Here is a 12,932-nt window from a genome sequence, read left to right on the forward strand (position 1 = left end):
AATATTTAGTGAGATAAGTCCATCAGAGAAAGACAAATGTCATATGATTTCACTCATAATAAATTCAAGAAATTTGTTTCCAAAAAAAAAAAAAAAGAAAGGGAAAAAAAAATGGTGGGGGGAGACAAACCAAGACACAGACTCTCAATTACAGAGAACTGATGGTTCCCAGAGGGAAGGTGAGGGGAGGATGAGTGAAGTAGGTGATGAGATTTAAAGAGTACTCTTATCATTTTGAATACTGAGTAATGTATAGTCCTTTTGTTTTGTTTTTAGTTTTTTTTTTTTCTGTAAAATTGCTTTATATATTTAATTAACTTTCCTATAAGAAATAATAAAGAATTGGTTCAAGAGAAATTATTCAAAAGACCAATATTATAACAACACTGCAAGTCAGTTGATCCTTATATGCAAAACTTAGTCTCTTAGCTATTAATCAATATTGAAGAGAAGTTCCCTAGTTCAAATTTTACAAGACTTTTTAACTTTTCTGCCTACTCCTTGTATCTTTTTTTTTAATTAATTAATAATTTATTTATTTTTTATTTTTTTTATTTTTTCAGCATAACAGTATTCATTATTTTTGCACCACACCCAGTGCTCCATGCAATCCGTGCCCTCTACAATACCCACCACCTGGTGCCCCCAACCTCCCACCCCCCACCCCTTCAAAATTCTCAGATCGTTTTTCAGAGTCCATAGTCTCTCATGGTTCACCTCCCCTTCCAATTTCTCTCAACTCCCTTCTCCTCTCCATCTCCCCTTGTCCTCCATGCTATTTGTTATGCTCCACAAATAAGTGAAACATATGATAATTGACTCTCTCTGCTTGACTTATTTCACTCAGCATAATCTCTTCCAGTCCCGTCCATGTTGCTACAAAACTTGGGTATTCATCCTTTCTTTTTTCTTTTTTGCATACATCATTTTAATCAACAAAATGGGACAAAAGGATTATTTGTGTTCCTGATAACTACCTAACGTTTTTAACAAGATTTATGTCTTTTCATAACATTTGAGTTTTAACTTGAGCAGCTGTTATCCATGGCAGGTGCTACAGGAAAAGTTTTAAAAATGGTTTTAAAAATGGTTTTTAAAACTTTTCCTGTAGCACCTGCCATGGATAACAGCTGCTCAAGTTAAAACTCAAATGTTATGAAAAGACATAAATCTTGTTAAAAACGTTAGGTAGTTATCAGGAACACAAATAATCCTTTTGTCCCATTTTGTTGATTAAAATGATGTATGCATAAAATTGAACTATTTCAATTGTGCAGCAAAATATTTACTTATATTTTATATGTGTTAGACGTTTTTATCTTCTCATCAGATTCTCCAACATTGTTGCTTTTGCCTTTCAAGAATTGTTACATTGAATAATATTTGTAGCCACATGTGCCATTTAATTATGCAGGGCAACAAACTCACCTTCTGATTTAAACCTGATTGGCCAGATTTCCATTTCTTTTTACATTTTCCTCATTGTCTCCATTCTCTATGGGTTATCCCATCATTTACATACCTGATAACTATAAATGCTCCTGTGATTTTTCCATCAAGCTCACCTATCCTTTACCTCTTTGCTGAGAGGAGAAGGGGTTCTCTCCTTCAGAAAGTTGTAGTGCAGTCATAAAGTAGAAATGCTAGATGTCCTTTAGTATGACACATTTAATTTACATATTTATTAGTGACATCCAGAGGAGATATCCTATGCAAGATTCCATATGAGGCCATGTTAAGTAGATCCTGAATTTCATCTTGTATTTTAAATGCCTAATCTAATAACCATTAATTCATTGAATGCAAAAATGTGTTTCCTAAACTGTATTACTGATTTTCAAGCAAAATTTTTTGTCTTATTCTTGATAAAACTTCCACCCCAGGGATTGCTCTCTAGTTTTCCCTGTCTCCTGAAGTTTAAAATTCCATTATTCAGATAAACATACAAAAATTCAGCAAAAATGCTTGCATTGATTTTTTGTAAATATATATGCTCTGTGAAAAAATACTGTAAGCTCATATTCTACTAAAATCATTATATGTAATCACAATGTGATGAAAATACAAGGCAGTTCACTGTATGTCATGGAACATATTAAAACACTGAAAAATGTGTAGAATTCAGCTTTTAAAAGCAATTACATCTAGGATAGTATCTTGTATATTTTTCAACTGGAAAAGTATATTCTTCTAGAATTGTTTGGTAGGAAAAATATGTTCTTTTTTGTTGAAAAATTAAGGTGTAAATTCAGAGTAAATATGTTAAGTTAAGTAATTGGATTTCTAGAGGAAATAGTTGAGTTTGTTACTAAGAACTTATTTTGATTGGTGGAAACTCCAAAGTACACTTTTTTTTAAAAGATTTTATTTATTTATTTGACAGATCACAAGTAGGCAGAGAGGCAGGCGGAGATCACAAGTAGGCAGAGAAGCAGGCAGAGCAGCAGGCAGAGAGAGAGGGGGAAGCAGGCTCCCTGCTGAGCAGAGAGCCTGATGCGGGGCTCAATCCCAGGACCCTGGGATCATGACCTGAGCCGAAGGCAGAGGCTTAACCCACTGAGCTACCCAGGTGCCCCCCAAAGTACACTTTGAAGATAGAAGAGAAGTAAAAGTAATTTTAGTGATTACTTTTTCCCCAGTTTTATTGACATATAATTAATGTATAACATTGTTTAAATCATACTATCAACAAAACCTTCTATTTATCTGGGTATCATTTTAGTTTTTTCCTACATCATCTTTATACTTCCTTAAAGGGTGTTTCATGCATACTATCTTCCAATTGTATCTACCTATGTTTTCCTTTACCCCACCTCATACCATTTGTCATAAAATTAGCTAAGCAACCAGCAGACAAAAAAATGAAATATTTTGCAAATTGTTTTCTATTATCCAAGGTCAATGTGCACCTTTTGTTCTTTATGGCTGTGAGCTCCCCTTGGGATTTACGGAAAATGATTTTTTTTCCTTACAACATCCTACTCAGCTAGACCAGAGGTTCATGAAGTATGTGGCCCCTGGGCAAAAATATCAGCATCACTTGGAAATTTGCTAGAAATGCAGATTGGGGGCCTTCATTCCAAACATGCTGAATCAGAAGTTCAGGAATGAGGCCAAATGAGATGTTTTAACTATGAATGCTAGGATTTGAGGGCTGCTGCTTTACCATATCCTGATGCTCAACTAACTGAGCCACCCAGATGTCCTGCTTCACTTCTATTTTTAAAGTCTACTTGGAGATTTCAGCAATCAAAATAAGTTCTCAACAGCACCTCAACTTTTCTTTGGAGACACAGTTATCTTAAAGTTGTTTATTCTGAATTGTACTTTATTCAACAAAATAGAACATAATATATTCCTACCTCACAATTCTAATATACATGTAAAGTAGTATTTATGGGACCAAATGTTTCACACATTAAATGCTTCAGGAATTCTGAGGAAATCATGGTGGTTTGGATATAGAATGTGGGAAATTAAAAGATTATCCCTTGAATAGCAATGCCATATAAAAGAGAGAAGAGAATAGAAGTTCCCCAAAGTCAGAGATATAGTGTGAACAAAGAAGTCCTTGGCAGCCTGAAGATTGTGTAGGTAGAATGCTTTACAGCAAAGGTGTGCAGACATGATATGGAATAGGCATCTGCAGGGTTGCAGGACATAAACCAAGTGGTTCAGCCTTTATATGTCTACACTGACATCCAGTGGCACTCAGGGTTTAAAAGAATGGCATTTTACATTGGTATTTTTGATAACTAACTGTTATTTATGTTTGGCTACGTTTGAAAGAAAGGTGGGTTTTGTTTTATTTTGTTTTTTGAGAAAGAATAAAAAAATGTGTATATCATTTTAAATGGTATACCTATGAGTTATTTAACGAAGTTCCAGATTAAATGTCCCCCCAATAACTATGAGATGGAAAGAGAAAATGCAAAATAATTTAGAAGAAAGAAGATATGTGGAAGGTTTGGATGCTTCATTGAATAATAAAAGTGAAATCAAGGTTCAGATAAAATTCTAGATACAGTTTTATTCAATTGGGCTCCAAAAGCAGCCAGAAGATAGAAAGATAGAATGTACCAGTCTGTGCCCAACTGATATCTGCTTGCTTTTTTATTTTCCCCCCACACACTGCAACACTGTGCTGTGTTCTGAACTCTAGTGCTATAGCCAACTGTTCTGGTAACTAAAGACTTCGAAGAAAAAGTTTACAATTGAGGGTTTTTTTTTTTCCATTTGTTTTTTGTTTTGTTTTGTTTTGTTTTGTTTTGTTTTGCCTCAGAGAGCATGAACAATGTGTTTTGTGTTTTGACATAAAAAGGTTATGCATATCCGAGTTAATTACAAAAGAAAATAAAAAAGCTATCACTGGCATTAAGAAACTACCTGCATTATCATTGCATTATTAGAAGTTTTGTAGCAGGAAAAAAACCATCTTTTTTCCTTTGAAATATCAGCAAATTTCCAACAGGCTAATTCACCCTGGCCTCCATACCTGGGCCAATAATGGAGCTTCACTTCCTTGGACCTGCCAGTGATGGGAAATCTCCAAGCTGTAAATGTTGAAAGAAATGTTAAGCATTTAACTATCTTTGATAAAGCCAGGGTATTAGAATTTATTATTTTAACGATTTGTAAGCTAAAGCTAAAGCAGACATTCATAGAATAAAATTAAAGTATCTTACATTTTAAGAAGACTCAAACATTTCTAGGCTCATAATAATTTAATGTTACTGCTACCTTTGGTTTTAAATAGCTGAAAGGTCAGATCCATGTACCCTTTGAAGGAGGGTTTATTAACCATCATCCTTTTCCGCTCTGTTCCTTCTAAGTATCAGATAGGTGTGTGTTTTGTTTTCTTTTGTTTTGTTTTGTGAGGAGTCTGCTTTCTTTTGTTTTGAATACAGGAATCTAAGAAAGCATGCATTTTGGCAGGCAGCCAAAGGCAACAATGAATCACAGTTTGTGGAATGCACTTTTGGGAAAGTAAGATCTTGCCTAAGAATGTACACTAGCTTCATTCTAAGGTTTTTCTTATGTGTTATTAAATATGACTTACATTCATGCTAAAAACAACACATTAGATGGATGGAATGGTCCTATGGACAGCTTAAAAAACTAGTCTCATGCAAACCACACAGGATACAGGCAGAATTCGAACACAAGTGTCTTCGCTTCTAAAGTTTATGTTAGAATGTCTTATATGTTCAAACTTAGACTTGCCTGTATCATTAGTGGTCAACATCAAAAGCTTTTGAAGAAGTTTTACTTCAACATTTTCCTTCAGAGTGCTTCTCTTTATTTAAATGGACTTCATGTCTCAGTTATTTAGAGGATGGGACACATCAAAGTCCTGTGGATGGTGGAGGGTTGGTTTATGAGGTCTTCTCCTTTCTCTTTTTTGTGGACTTTCAGAGGGTAATACTGACAGCTATGTTCATAATACTCTGCCCACTTCACCTGTGTTAACTCCTCTGAGAATTGAAACATATTATCACACACTCTTTGAAGATGAGAAAATGAATAGTTACAGAACTATCCATCCAACTATGGTTTCAAAACAAAATAGGAGGCATAAACAGATTCAGAGCAAGTAAAGTTTAACCATCATCAGATTCTTTCAGCTGCAGAACATGATCTTATACAAAATCTTGTCTGGACAGACTGCACTAAGAACCATGGGATTCTGTCCTTGCTTTTTCACTGTTCTAAAGTGATTCTATGTTGATTGGGTTAGTACCCTGGGAATTGAGCTAAATTAAATTTTAAATAAAATTAAAAAAATTGTCCTTGGAAGAAATGGACTTTATAGCTTTGCCTCACTTATTATCAAAGTTGTAACAAAAAACTAAAAAGACACAAACTCTTATTCTGACTTTACCTGGGATGATCTTTCTTTACTGTTATGATAGGAAAAAAGTTTCATTACTTTAAAGTGCATGCACCTAATTTATAATGAGGTTGGACAAGTTTTAAAGTGTATATGAACGATTAGCCTTGATTTTGTGTGTGAAGTCTTTTTATAACTTTTCCCCTATATTATTGATCTTTATTGCTGTCATTAAGCTTACTGCATATTGGGGAACTTAGAAATTATCGGTCCCATGTTTTTCAGATAAAAGGGCAGTTATCTACTTTTTAAAATGTTTTTGGTGGTAATATTTTGGAATGGGCTTTAATTTAATCAAACCAAATCAAATGATCTATTTCATCATTGCATCTGGCTTTGAGATCGTGTTTACAAAACATTATTTTTTCTTTTTTTTTAAAGATTTTATTTATTTATTTATTTGGCAGAGAGAGATCACAAATCAGCAGGGAAGCAGGCAGAGAGACGAGGGAGAAGCAGGCTCCCTACTGAGGCAGAGAGCCTGATATGGGGCTTGATCCCAGGACCCTGAGATTATGACCTGAGCGAAGGCAGAGGCTTTAACCCACTGACCACCCAGGTGCCCCTACAAAACATAATTTTCTCCATTTCTATATTTTGGATTACACTATTTTTAAAAAACAAGATACAGGGGCACCTGGTGGCTCGGTTGGTTAAGCATCTGATCCTAGATTTTGACTAAGGTGCTGATCTCAGGGTTCTGTGATCAAGCCTGACATCAGGTTCCCCATTCAGTGAGGAGTCTGCTTGAAGACTCTCTCCCTTGAATTCTGCACCTTCCACCACTCACACCCTCTCTAAAACAAACAAATAGACAAACAAACAAAACAAACAAATATTTGAAAGAAGGCAGGGTACAGTTTTTCTTTTTCAACTCTTCATCATTTCCCTCTTCATTTAGAAATATTTTAAAGTTATTTCTTTCAAAACATCATTGTAAAATTCTTCTTAGCTCATTTTACAAGAGAGTTAACTAATAAAATAGTCTTAGTGGGTCAACACCTCCATTATCTTTCATGTGTATTAACTGCCTAATCGTCTACAGACTACAACTGCTTTACTGACATAGATATTATAAAATCGTATTATTAAATAATTGCTTCAACATGTTACTTATAGTCTTCTAGAGATGCAATCATAATATATAAAAATAAACATTATTTAATATTCTTCCATTTTAAAGTTCATATATATTTCACATATTTTGTTATATTGACAAACAGAAAATTATTGAATAGCAGATAGACTTTTCTTATTTCTGAAATTTTTGGAAATATGTACCACATTTTACACTTTATATATACTATGGAATAAACTAATGTTGAAGATATTGAGTTTTACTAAAAATTAGTGCTGAGTTTAAGAATGACATAATTATTCTTAATTTAATTAATGGTGAAATATGTTAATATATTTCCTGTTAGTAAAACCATTTTGATCCCTAGAACAGAATAGTTTCTATGTTATAGTATTTAGTAACTTTTGGAGAGCAGTTGATCTTGCTTTAGTTGTGTCTGTTCCCTTCGTACTCACATATAAAATATACACATACATTTTTTTCTGAATATGTATTTTGTAAGTTTTTTAAAAATATAGAATGCAAAAGAAGAAAATTATAATCAGTCCCACACATACAATTGTATCAAATAAGTCAATAACATAATTTTAAAAAATAAAAGAAGGAAACAATACAGAAAATTTCGAAGTCAGTAATCTGTTTTATTAATTTTCTTTGTATAGAATTTTTACCCCAATTTTAAATAGGAAACACAGAGGGTGCAGATACTTGTGCAGGGTCACACCGTTAGTCTACCTTTTCTTTTCTATTTTCCAATGAATAATTTTTCATTTTGTTTTTTCCTTATTCATTTTTAAGTTTATAAAACCCCTCTATAGATTTAGTTTTTAATTATCCTTTGTATTATTATTTCCTAATTTTCAATTTGTGATATTTCATATTCTCTCTTTCTAAAATCATTATTTTGATAAAATCGTTCCACTTATTTTATTTTTCCCCAAATTCAATGAATTTATTCAATTTAGGAGCACGTGTGTGGCTCAGTTTTTTAAGAATCTGACTCTTGATTTCAGTTTGATATCTGACTCTTGAAATCAGGTTTGTGAGATCAAGTCCTACGTAAGGCTCCACATTCAGCAAGAAGTCTGCTTGGGATTCTCCCCCTTTCCCTCTGATCCTCATCTGCTCATGCTATCTCTTTAAATACATAAATCTTTTTTAAAATTAATTTTTAATTGTCTCTCGCTGCTTGACTATTTCACTCAGTATATCACCACCAGTCCCAGCCATGTTGATTTGATAAGTCCGTATTCATCCTTTCTGATGGAGACATAATATCCCATTGTATATATGGACCATATCTTCTTTATCTATTCATCTGTTGAAGGGCATCTTGGCTCTTTCCACAGTTTGGCAACTGTGCACATTGCTGCTATGAACATTGGGGTGCAGATGGCCTTTCTTTCACTACACCTGTATCTTTGGCATAAATACCCAGTAATGCAATTGCAGGTCATAGGATAGTTCTATTTTTAATTTCTTAAGGAATCTAGACACTGTTTTCCAAAGTAGCTGCACCAATTTGCATTCCCACCAACAATGTAGAGGTTCCCCTCTCTCCACATCTCTCCAACACTTGTTGTTTCCTGTCCTGTTAATTTTGGCCATTCTAACTGGTATAGGGTGATATCTCATTGAGGTTGTAATTTGAATCTCCCTGATGGCTAATGATGATGAACATTGTTTCATGTGTCTGATAGCCATTTGTATGTCTTCAATGGAGAAGTGTCTATTCATGTCTTCTGCCCATTTTTGACTGGATTATCTGTTTTTTGAGTGTTGAGTTGGGGAGTTCTTTATAGATCATGGATATCGGCCCTTTGTCTATATTGTAATTCTGCGAATATATCTCCCATTTCGTGGGCTGCCTCTTCATTTTATTGACTGTTTCCATTGCTGTGCAGAAGCTTTTGATTTAAAAAATATTTTATTTACTTATTTGACAGAGAGAGAGAGATCAAGTAGGCAGAGAGGCAGGCAGAGGGGGAAGGGGGAAGCAGGCCCCCCTGAACATTTCTATATATAGCTGTCCAGTTTTACCAGCAGCAATTATTGAAGAGACTGTCATTTTAATACAGCATATTTTTTTTCCCTGCTTTCTCAAACATTAGTTGACCAAAGAGTTGTGGGTTCATATCTGGGCTCTCTACTCTGTTCTGCTAGTCTATGTGTCGGTTTTTTTTTTTTTTTTTTTTTTTTTTTTTTTTTGCCAGTACCATGCTGTCTTGGTAATCACAGCTTTTTAGTAAAGCTTAAAATCAGGCAAAGTGATGCCCCCAATTTTTTTTTTCTTTTTCAACATTTCCTTGGCAATTCGGAGTATCTTCTGGTTCCATACAAATTTTAGGATTGTTCGTTCAAACTCTTTGAAAAATGCTGGTGGAATTTCAATCAGAAATGGCATTGAAAGTATAGACTGCTCTAGGTAGTATACACATCTTAACAATGTTTATTCTTCTGATTCATGAGCATGGTCCATAATAGTCTTCCATCTTTTTGTGTCTTCTTCAATTTCTTTCATGAGTTTTCTGTAGTTCCTCAAGTAAAGATACCTTACCTCTTGGTTAGGTTTATTCCCAAGTATCTTATGGTTCTTGGTTCTATAATAAATGGAATCTAATTTCCCTGTTTGTATTTTCACTGTTAGTGTATGAGGAAAGCAACTGATTTCTGTACATTGCTTTTGTATCCTGCCACATTACTGACTTGCTGTATGAGTTCTAGTAGTTTGGGGGCGGTGTCTTCTGGATTTTCCATATAAAGTATCTTGTCATCTGCAAGGAGAGAGAGTTTGAGTTCTTCTTTGCCAATTTGAATACCTTTATTTCTTTTTGTTTTCTGATTGTTGTTGCTAGGGTCTTCTAGTACTATGTTGAAATAAGTTAAGCAGAGAGATTCAATAATGATAGTTTCACTTACTTGTGGAGCATAAGGAACAACATGGAGGACATTAGGAGAAGGAAAGGAAAAGTGAAGTGGGGGAATTCACAGGGGGAGATGAACTCAGAGTCCTGTGGACTCTGAGAAACAAACTGAGGATTTTGGAGGGGAAGTGTTGGGAAGGTAGGAGAGCCTGGTAGTGGGTATAAAAAGTGCACATATTGTATGGTGCAATGGGTGTGGGTGCATATATAATGAATCTTGGAACACTGAAAAATAAAATAAAAAAGAAAAATGTTGTTTTAAAAGGATAAAAAAGGGGGCGCCTGGGTGGCTCAGTGGGTTGGGCTGCTGCCTTCGGCTCAGGTCATGATCTCAGAGTCCTGGGATCGAGCCCACGTCGGCTCTCTGCTCAGTGGGGAGCCTGCTTCCTCCTCTCCTCTCTGCCTGCCTCTCTGCCTGCTTGTGATCTCTCTGTCAAATAAATAAGTGGAATCTTTGAGAAGGAAAAATTAAAAAAAAGGATTAAAAAGGATAATAATTAACATCTAATGACTTACAAACTTCAAATCTTCATTTCTGATGTTTTGAAACACCATTTGGTTCCCATTATTATGCCTTGGTAATGTCAGTTATGTGGGAACATCAGAAACGCCACTGGTTCTGAAGAGTAGAAGGTTTGATTTACCTGTTACCAAAAAATAAATAAATGAATAAATAAATAAATAAAATAATAATAATAAAAAATAAAAAATAAATGAAAAAAAGAAAGAAAAGAAAAGAACAAAAGCAATGAAAAAAATGTATAGAACCAAAATACATTGAGGATATAAACTGCTCCAAATGAATGAAATAAAATGTGTTCTATAGAAAATAAACAAACAAACAAACAATTAAATAAAATCGTGTTCTGTTACTCAATTTAGAAACATGAAGTGCAAGTAAATTAGAAATATTTTTAGGGGGCACCTGGGTGGCTCAGTGGGTTAAGCCACTGCCTTTGGCTCAGGTTATGATCTCAGGTTCCTGAGATCAAGCCCCACATAGGGCTCTCTGCTTGGCAGGAAGTCTGCTTCCCACTCTTTCTGTCTGCCTCCCTGCCTATTTGTGACCTCTGTCTGTCAAATAAATAAAATCTTAAAAAAAAGAAATATTTTTAAACTAGAAATGTATTTTAAACTAGAAATGTATCATAATAAAGTATAGCTTCATACCACAATTTCAGCCTTTTTAAATTTATAAAATTAATTCTTTAGATGCTGTAAAATCAAGAAGGTAAAACAATGGGGATTTTCACCAACTGACAAGAGTTTAAAGGGTATAAGTACTTTGCAGAAGAGTAGGATGCAATGTATGTATAGCCATACTCACCGACCTAACAATACTTTCTCTAGCTATACGTGTTAAAGAAATATTTGTGTGTGTCCATCAAATGTCATAGATAAAAAATATTCTCATTCACAGTAAGTAAAAATCAAAGAGGAAGTAAAACATTCATGTCTCTAAAAATACCATGGTTAGATATATTATGGTTAATTGGAAAGACAAATTGAGGATATATTTGAATCTCACAAATACAGTATTGATTTTTATAAATGTAAATAGAAAAAGTATTTCACTATTATATTTTTGTAGTTTCATTTTAAATTCATAGGTTAAGAAAAACAGCCTGGCTGTGTCCATATAACCTCAACACAGTCAGTAGGGTGAAGAAAATTAGTTTGTGACCATCTCAATTCTTGACTTGTCCCCTCGGGCTGTCTCCAACTTTGAATCTCCAAAGAGCAAATTTCTAGGGGATCACTGGATTGCAAAAAAGTGGAGGGCAGCATTCACTCAAAGATCTTACATCATTGCATCCATACTCACAGTGAGCAGTGATATCCATTTTGAGAAATCTCCATAATTATCAATTTACAAACTTTTAAAAAACATTTCTGCATTTTTTCATGTGTGTGACTTGAGTAGTGTTCTCAATGTTTTTGTAAATATTTACTATGTTTTTCTATTTCACTTAATTCTAACAATTTTTACTTTAATAAAATGTTTTAAACAAAAAAATAAAATCATAAGTTATCCATTCATCTGTTGATGTACATCTAGGCTCTCTTGTATAAACACACACACACACACCTATGGATTAGTATGTAGCCATCAAAAATGAAATCTTGTTATTTGTAATGATGTGACGGAACTAGAGGGTATTAAGCTAAGCAAAATAAATTGATCAGAGAAAGACAATTATCATATGATATTACTAATATGAGGAATTTGGTAAAAAAGACAGGATCATAGGGCGAGGGAAGGAACAATGAAAAATATGAAACCAGAAAGAGAGACAAACTGTAAGAGACTCTTAATCTCAGGAAACAGAGACTTGCTGGAGGGGAAGAGCATGGGAGGGATGGGGTTTCTGGGTGATGGACATTGGGAAAGGGTATGTGCTATGGTGAGTGCTGTGAATTGTGTAAGACTGATGAATCACAGACCTGTATCTCTGAAACAAAAAATACATTGTATGTTAATTTTTAAAAAGAGTAAAAGTGAATCATAGGCTAAGAACCAGGTTTGTGAAGACAATTTGTTTTGGCAAGAAATTCCAAGGACCATGAGCAGAGGGACTAGCAAAAGTGAAACAGAGGAAGAAGATAAGCAATCTAGGAGAATATTATGAGGCTGATTACCATTTTAGACAACCCGGGTTCAGCTACACTGTGAGACAGAATATTATTTGACTCCACTTTCTCTCCCTCACACAGAACAAGATCTGTCCACCACTCCTCTACCTCACACATTTATCCCATCTTTTGGTTTACTCATATCCCAGCATGGACAAATGAGTTTTCACATGTGTCATAATTAGCCATGAAAAACTTCTACTGAGTCATAAAAATAGGTCAATAAATGAGAGATAAATACATATGGTGAAGCTTAGTGGAAATGTTTTCAAGATGGATCATCCTGTAGCTTGTTGGTACAACAGAAGACCTATTTACTTAAGTTATAGTGAAATGCGAACAGTGCTGTATAATGTCAAAGAGCATTTAGTTCTGTGGTGCATACACAAATAAGTGAGTGGACTTG

The sequence above is a fragment of the Lutra lutra genome, chromosome 5 (genome assembly GCF_902655055.1).
Source record: "Lutra lutra chromosome 5, mLutLut1.2, whole genome shotgun sequence".
NCBI lineage: Eukaryota > Metazoa > Chordata > Mammalia > Carnivora > Mustelidae > Lutra > Lutra lutra.